The 7,398-nt window shown below is 40.5% G+C and overlaps 1 non-coding gene across 1 annotated transcript; it reads left to right on the plus strand.

Annotated features, from left to right (window-relative positions):
• The first annotated feature begins 947 nt into the window (after window positions 1–947).
• On the plus strand, window positions 948–1,054 carry LOC131608343 (small nucleolar RNA R71). The gene has a single exon (XR_009285609.1). It is a non-coding gene; the product is annotated as a small nucleolar RNA R71 (small nucleolar RNA).
• The last annotated feature ends 6,344 nt before the right edge of the window (window positions 1,055–7,398 follow it).

Genomic DNA, 7,398 nt, shown 5'->3' on the forward strand with positions numbered 1-7,398 from the left:
ATTCACAACTTAAGCATCACAGATCAAATGGACATGAGACCAAAGGAGTTGGTTAGATTACATCTTGTTGTGACATGGGTACGTTTTGGGTTCTAGGATCTATGGGTCCATCGTAATTAGTTCCACTTCGTAGTGTTATCGCGTTCGCATGTCCTTTAGGATTAGGTTGTGGTTGAGCAGGAAACGTGCCAGCAGGGGCAGCAGTAGGTGCTTGTTGTTGAGCTACTTGTGAGATTTGAGTTTCTAACATTTTGTTATGCGTAGCTAAAGCATCTACTTTGTTCGATAGTTGTTTTAGTTGCTCGCTATTGTGGATGTTTTGATTCAGGAAGTCTTTATTGGTTTGTTGTTGGGAAGCTATAAAGTTCTCCATCATGATTTCTAGGTTTGACTTCCTAGGGGTGTTTTGAGCAGCTACAGGCGCTTTTTGGTAGCCAGGTGGTACAGCAGGTGCTTGTCCAGGCGCGTACAACGCATTGTTGTTCTTATAAGAAAAGTTCGGGTGGTTTTTCCATCCAGGGTTGTACGTGTTAGAATAAGGGTTTCCTTGAGCGTAATTTACTTGATCAGATGGGACTCCAGTCAAGAGTTGGCATTCAGCAACTACATGCCCAGTCAATCCACAAATCTCGCAGTTAGGTGCTACAGCGGCAGCGGTGGCTGAAGGAGTGATGGTTAAATTCTCGATCTTTTGAGTTAAAGCGTCTACTTTAGCGTTAACGCGGTCTATACCACTAATTTCGTACATTCCTCCTTTGGTTTGGGCTTTCTCTAGAGCGGCGCGTTCTCCTCCCCATTGGTAATGGTTTTGTGCCATGTTCTCTATGAGTTTGTATGCTTCATCATGGGGTTTATCCATTAATGCTCCGCCAGCAGCGGCATCTATAGTCATTTTAGTGTTATATAAGAGACCACCATAAAAGGTATGGATGATCAGCCATGGTTCGAGTCCATGATGAGGGCATATTCTAAGCATGTCCTTGTAACGTTCCCAAGCTTCGAAGAGCGATTCGTTATCTTTCTGGGTAAATCCGTTGATTTGACCTCTAAGCATAGCAGTCTTGCTAGGCGGAAAGTATCTTGCTAAGAATACTCTCTTCAATTCGTCCCACGTAGTTATGGAATTGGAAGGCAGGGATTGAAGCCACGCTCTCGCTCTATCTCTCAAGGAGAAAGGGAAAAGGCGTAATCGAATAGCTTCGGAACTAACGTTGTTGGCTTTGATAGTGTCGGCGTATTGCACGAACACGGATAAATGGAGATTGGGGTCGTCTACAGGGCTTCCAGAGAATTGATTCTGTTGAACAGCTTGGACCAGTGAAGGTTTCAGTTCGAAATTGTTCGCTTCAATCGCAGGTGGTGCGATACTTGAATGCGGTTCAGCGCGCGAAGGAGCGGCATAGTCTCTAAGAGGACGAATAGCAGCCATCTCTAACTTCGGGGTGATTTGATTGATTTGATCAGTAAAATTCAATTCCTGATTAATCGGAATTTCTGCTACTTCGGGAAGGTTGCGAGCTCGACGTTTAACGTTAATGAAACGTTCGATCTCGTTAATTCGTTGTATTAAGTCTCCTCCTTGTGAACGAGTATTTGGCATACAATCGTTCAAAAAGAAAGGGAAGAATTTTCCTAGTCTCTACGGTGTAACAGTGAGTTACGATATCGACTTAAATAGTCCCCGGCAACGGCGCCAAAAACTTGATCGCGACTTTACGTGTCTATAAATCTGATAACTGCAAGTGCACAGTCGTGTCGTGTAGTTTTAAAAGATATCGAATCCACAGGGACTATGAATCGATCTACCGTTATCTAAGGTTACTATGTAAAGCTAGGAGTACTAAAATTTCGATTGTTCCTAAGGGAAAGTGATTGTGAGAAAATAAAGAATAATAATAAAAGACAGGTATCAGTATGTATTTCGTTTAACTAAAGGTAATCCGAAGGTTCATTGGCTTTTGCATAATTAAATTAAAAATCTTTACTAATTCAATTGATTAAAAATCCTCGTCTCAAACTTTCGCTCTGTTGAGTCAGACTACTATCCTAATCCTAATGTACGCTTTCGCCATCCCATTAGATTTTAGAAGAGCTTTTTGGAAACAATGTAATTAATAAAATGCCTATTTTACGAGGTTGTTATCTATTTAAATCTCCTAATCTCAAACTTTCGCTCTGTTGACTCGGAACATGCTAATATCCCTAACGTACGCTTTCGCCATCCCGCTCGAGTGTAAAAACAATTTTTGAAAATAAATAAGTTCCAATTAGTTTTAATACGCTTTCGCCGTCCTTAAAACTAATGTCCTATGTCTACTATCCAGTTAAAGATCTCAAACTTTCGCTCTATTGATTTTAACCTTTGACCGTCCTAATCCCTCAAACTTTCGCTCTATTGGTTTTAAGACTTACTAATTAAACTAGACATATAAACCAAAAATAAGTGATAATTAATAAAACATAATTTAAGCCAATTTATTTCGGATCCCTACGGTTAACTTACTTTACATACCGACACCTTTAGTATTTTAGCCAGACATATTAATACGATTAAACATACATATATTGGTTCGGTTCATAATAATAAGCATATTAAATGGCATATAATATATCATGCAGATAAATAATATAAATAAGGCGGTAAATAAAAAACCTGAATTAAAATAAATCTGGATTGAATTGAATCTTGAAGTACTCGAACTTCCACCACAGGTTGGCTGGATCGTTCTTCGGAATTTAAATGGCAGAAAATAAAAACAAGGAAAATAAAGCGATAAATCTAACGTAAGGCTAGATCTATGAAAAGTTCACAACAATTTCCAGTGTAGAAATCGTTGTGAGAAAATAGACGGTTAAATGAAAACAGAATAAGGAAAAGCAGTTCGCGGTACAATTTCGGCAGCACTTCGTTGGCAGGAAATCGGACAGATTGAAGTGAGATAGCAGGTCCTATTTATAGGAGGGGATTTGCAGTTGCTTTGCGTGAAAAGAGGAGATTTTTGCAGACTTGGACGTGGAGACGTGCGTCTCCTATTCTTCAGGAAGACTTGAGACGTGCGTCTCAAGTGGAGAGGATTTAGGGAGGTGGAGACGTGCGTCTCCCTTTTTGCTGAGGTGGCAGAGACGTGCGTCTCTGCTTACTAGTGTGGCCTGGGTTGCTTTCCTTCGTGGGCTGGATTGCTCTTTTGGGCCTTTTTGGGTCCTAATTGCACCCTTCTTTCATTACAGCACCTCTTTTCGTCTTTTAAGCATAAATATTGGTCATTTAAGCTCGATTTTCTTTCCTTTTCGCAAATAGTCGTAATTGAAGTGTAAAACCTGAAACAAAGCAAATACACGCGTAATATCATAATAAATTGACATAATAAATGGAAAATGCTATAAATATCTATGGATTTTAGGCTAAATATACGATATAAAATCGTGTTATCAAATTCCCCCAGACTTGAACCTTTGCTTGTCCTCAAGCAAAATAGGAAGATAAAGATAAATGAAACACACTTCCACCACGTCGTTCAGTCATACTTAGCTACATAGTGTTCTTATTCGGAAGTAACGAATCTTAGCAATAAACCTATAGTAACAACACTTAAACAACTCCCAGTATGCATACCAATCCGAATCATGCCATTATAGCTCGACCTATTTGACTTGTCATCATGTTTCACCCTTTTCATTCGCGCGCAATCACATTAAGCCCATTATCTTGACACGCACATAGCAGAGTAGTCGGTTAGTGACTATGATCCTTCTCATGGAGTTCTGGCACAATATGTGGTATACTCCTTAGCATTCACTTGTAGATTGTGGGGAATCGGACAATAGTCCTTCCTACCAAGTTCATTACCAGATGACTTCTGAACCAATCGACAGTGAGTTTTTAAATTCTTTGTATATGAGATTTGCGACCGTTAGGTTAAATGATCTTGTGAGGATCACCTTACTTAGTAGGCACATTTCTTCTTATAGTTAAGCATATAATTATTATGAGGATCATACACTTATATTCATCGACTCTCTGCGTAGTTTGTATCTAAGACGGTGCCGACTGCTAGAATAAACTACTAAGGGTTATTTCAAAACTTAAAGTCGATGGTTTTGGTATAACGGGTATTCAAATCGGTTATGTATACTCGGGGGTTTTAGAGTGTTGCGACAATAAGGATATTGATTAATTCAGTTTCGGTGCGTTGAGTGATTGAGTAGCTTCGTATTTCTTGAACGTGTGGGGTTTGCGTTTATCGTTTAGGAGCAAAGTAAAAATTTTTTTTTTTTTGTTATGGCTCAAGAAAATGGAAGAAATTGAAATAACTACGGAATTATACATATAAGACTTAAATTCCATAAATATTCTTTATTGAATTAGAAAAACATTACAAGGAAGGGAAATAACGGAAGGGAAAAATAAAACTAAAGGAAATAGAAATAATATGACTCCCCCAGACTTAGATGATGCAATGTCCTCAGTGCATAAGAACTACTCCTCATTGTTGCGGTTTCGAGAACTGCTCGCGCCTCTTGTACGAACACGGCGACATCTATCAGGAGAGTCATTAACACGAATGTCAAGATCATGCAAATATGTGGCAATTTCAGCGTATTGACTTTCGTTCCTAATAGCATAGTCACGGTGCTCCTGTTGCATCTCTCGGATGAGCCTAATTGTTTCAGTTTGGTTTGTCTGCATAGCTTGAACGAGTTGATCTTGGCGTTGAATAGCAGCATACATGGCTTCAAGAGTGATAGGCGGAGGGTTGTTTGGAGGAGGTTGGTTGACATCAGCTTGCCCTTGGTTGAGTTCTTCTTCATTTGCATCCATAGGTTCATTAGGATGTTCTTGTTGGTCATCTTGAGGGTTGTCTTCAATAAGCCTCCAACGTTGAACATAACGGATGTTAATTCTTTCAGGACAAGGAAGGATGACATAAGGAATAGGAACTTTGTTGACGACCAAAGTGTATCGGCCATCATGGCGGGGTGAAACCAAGTGGGAATCGCGGCAGTAAGTGAGATCGAGTGACTGAGCAGGCTTCATGAGATGAGAGAGTGATAGGAGCTCGTCACCAAGACCTAAAGCACAGGCCAAGGTAGTAATAATGCCTCCAAGCAAGAATGGATTTGTAGCGGGGGCGTTAACTAAACCTTGGATGTGTTGGAACATAAACGGTGCGGCATTGAAACGGATATTGTTAAGCGCACAGTAAAGGAAAAATAATTCATTTTGGTTAACCTTGTGGTTGTTGGATCTTGCAAAAATAATATGCCCCAAGACACGTTGAAAATAACGTATAGCGGGGTTTTGTATGTGAGAAGCATGAAGAGCTCTCCAACCGGTAGGATTTTCTCCAGTGAGATGGAACCAAAATTCAAAAGCGAGATCCTCCCAGGATCGACCATTGAGTTCTTGAAAGATTGAGCGGTGAGCAATTGGAGCATGATTAAAATGCAAATATGAAGCTACGACATCTTGATCTAGAGCATATTCACGGTTGAACATCCGGAATTGGATGCTACCGGTTGAGAATGGTTGAGTAGAGGGAGTGTCGTAGTTGAAGGAACTCAAAAATTCTAAGACGAGCGGCTCATAAGTAGGTACGGGTTCGGTACAAAGATGGTGGAGGCTAGATTTAGTGAGCAAACGGGTGACACCATCAATGAGACCCAAAGTTTCTAGACACTCGGTGTTCACAAATTTTGTGGGAACAACCGAACGTTCGTAGAAAGCAACATATTTTGTTCGTTGAGCATCATCTCGGAAGATAATGTTTGAAAGGTCGGGAGGTGGTCGCTCGGGACGCTCACCACGGATTAATGAACGTGGAGGCATGGTGAGTATGGAAAGGAAAAAATAAAAATGTAGTGTAGAAGAGTAGAGAATGGTATGATAGTTGTGAGGAAGAAGAGTGGTGGTGGTGTGGTTTTATAGTGAGGTTTGAAAATGGGGTGGTTAATGGAGAATTAAAATGGATTAATGGTGGTGGTTGAAGTTTGAATAGAATAGAAGAATGGGAAATGAATGGAGTTTAAGAGGTGAATGATGGAGGATGAATGAGGTTAATGGAGTTTAAATGGAATAAATAGGGGAAGAATGAGGAGAATGAATTTTGAAATTCAAATTCAAAATTCAAGAGGGAAAGAGAGATGGTCTGCGTGGTCAAATGCAGACTGCTGGCCTTGGGAGACGTGCGTCTCAGGCAGCCAGTCTGCTGGGGCAGAGCATGGAGACGTGCGTCTCCTGTCCCTTGTTTCGTGTCAGCCGGCCCCACACAGATGGAGACGGGCGTCTCCTGTTGCAGGCAGGTGGGTCACGCATGCAAGTGACCAGACAGTGCTGACAGATACCATTAATATTGTCCATCAGTTCATAACAGTGTCGAATTTTAATACTATTAACAGCAAAAATGATAACTAGGCAAGTATATATATAGCAGTCAATAGCAGTGTAACATAACACAGTAGCAGTAATCAAAAGAATTTTGCATTTAATATTAAACCAGTACTGAGTGTTAACAGAAACAGAAAGCAAAAGTGCAGAAAAAAAAGTAAATCTAAACTAGGAATAGAAATTACTAAAACTAGAAATAAAAATCTAATAATCTAATACGGTAACATCTAGCCACGTCTATTGTTGTTTTGATTAGACTGAATGTGTTTGAAAACTTCGTCGAACTGAGCATTGACGGTGTCGATGAAATCGAAGAAATGCATTTGCAAAGTGTGAAGCTCGTTGCGCACATGTTGTACATCTTGTTGTAGTGCATTGATTGCTTGTTCGTGCGTGTTCAGATTGGGCATCCTTTGATTTACCGATGCGGTGGATGTAGCGGGTTGTTGTGGCTCGAGCTCGACATCAGTCATGTCAACAGTGTATTCATCAGCAGAATCTTCAGAAGGTGTCTCAGGCTCATATTCGGGTATAGGTTCGTCTTCTGATAAAGGTTCATATTCAGGAATGGGTTCATCAACAGGAAGAGGTTCATAATAACCAGGTGGTGTTTCAGGTTCAGATTCGGATGCAGGCATTTCCTCATCAAAATGTTCATAAGCTTGAGGAGTTTCAGGTGAGGGCTCTCTCTCAGGAATCTGACCATAGTAAAGCCAGTTGGCAGGGTTGTGCACACTTGTCCTAGGATTCGGTAAGGTGAACTGATACCAAACTTTGTTATCAATGAGCAATTCAAACCGATGAGGTCCAAGATTACCGATGATACCTCGATTAAAGCAGAAATTGATGTCCATAGAGGTATGGGTACCAAAAGGTGTCAATCTAAGCAAAGGTACTCTCATTCCTATGGCATTAGCAATCATAGTGACAAATCCGCCAATCCTAATGGGTGAAACTTCGTCTTGCGTGATGCGCTCGAAGTTTGTTAGCATGAATGCAATGGCATTGACCGG

Source organism: Vicia villosa, linkage group LG5 (assembly GCF_029867415.1).
Source record: "Vicia villosa cultivar HV-30 ecotype Madison, WI linkage group LG5, Vvil1.0, whole genome shotgun sequence".
NCBI classification, from domain to species: Eukaryota; Viridiplantae; Streptophyta; class Magnoliopsida; order Fabales; family Fabaceae; genus Vicia; species Vicia villosa.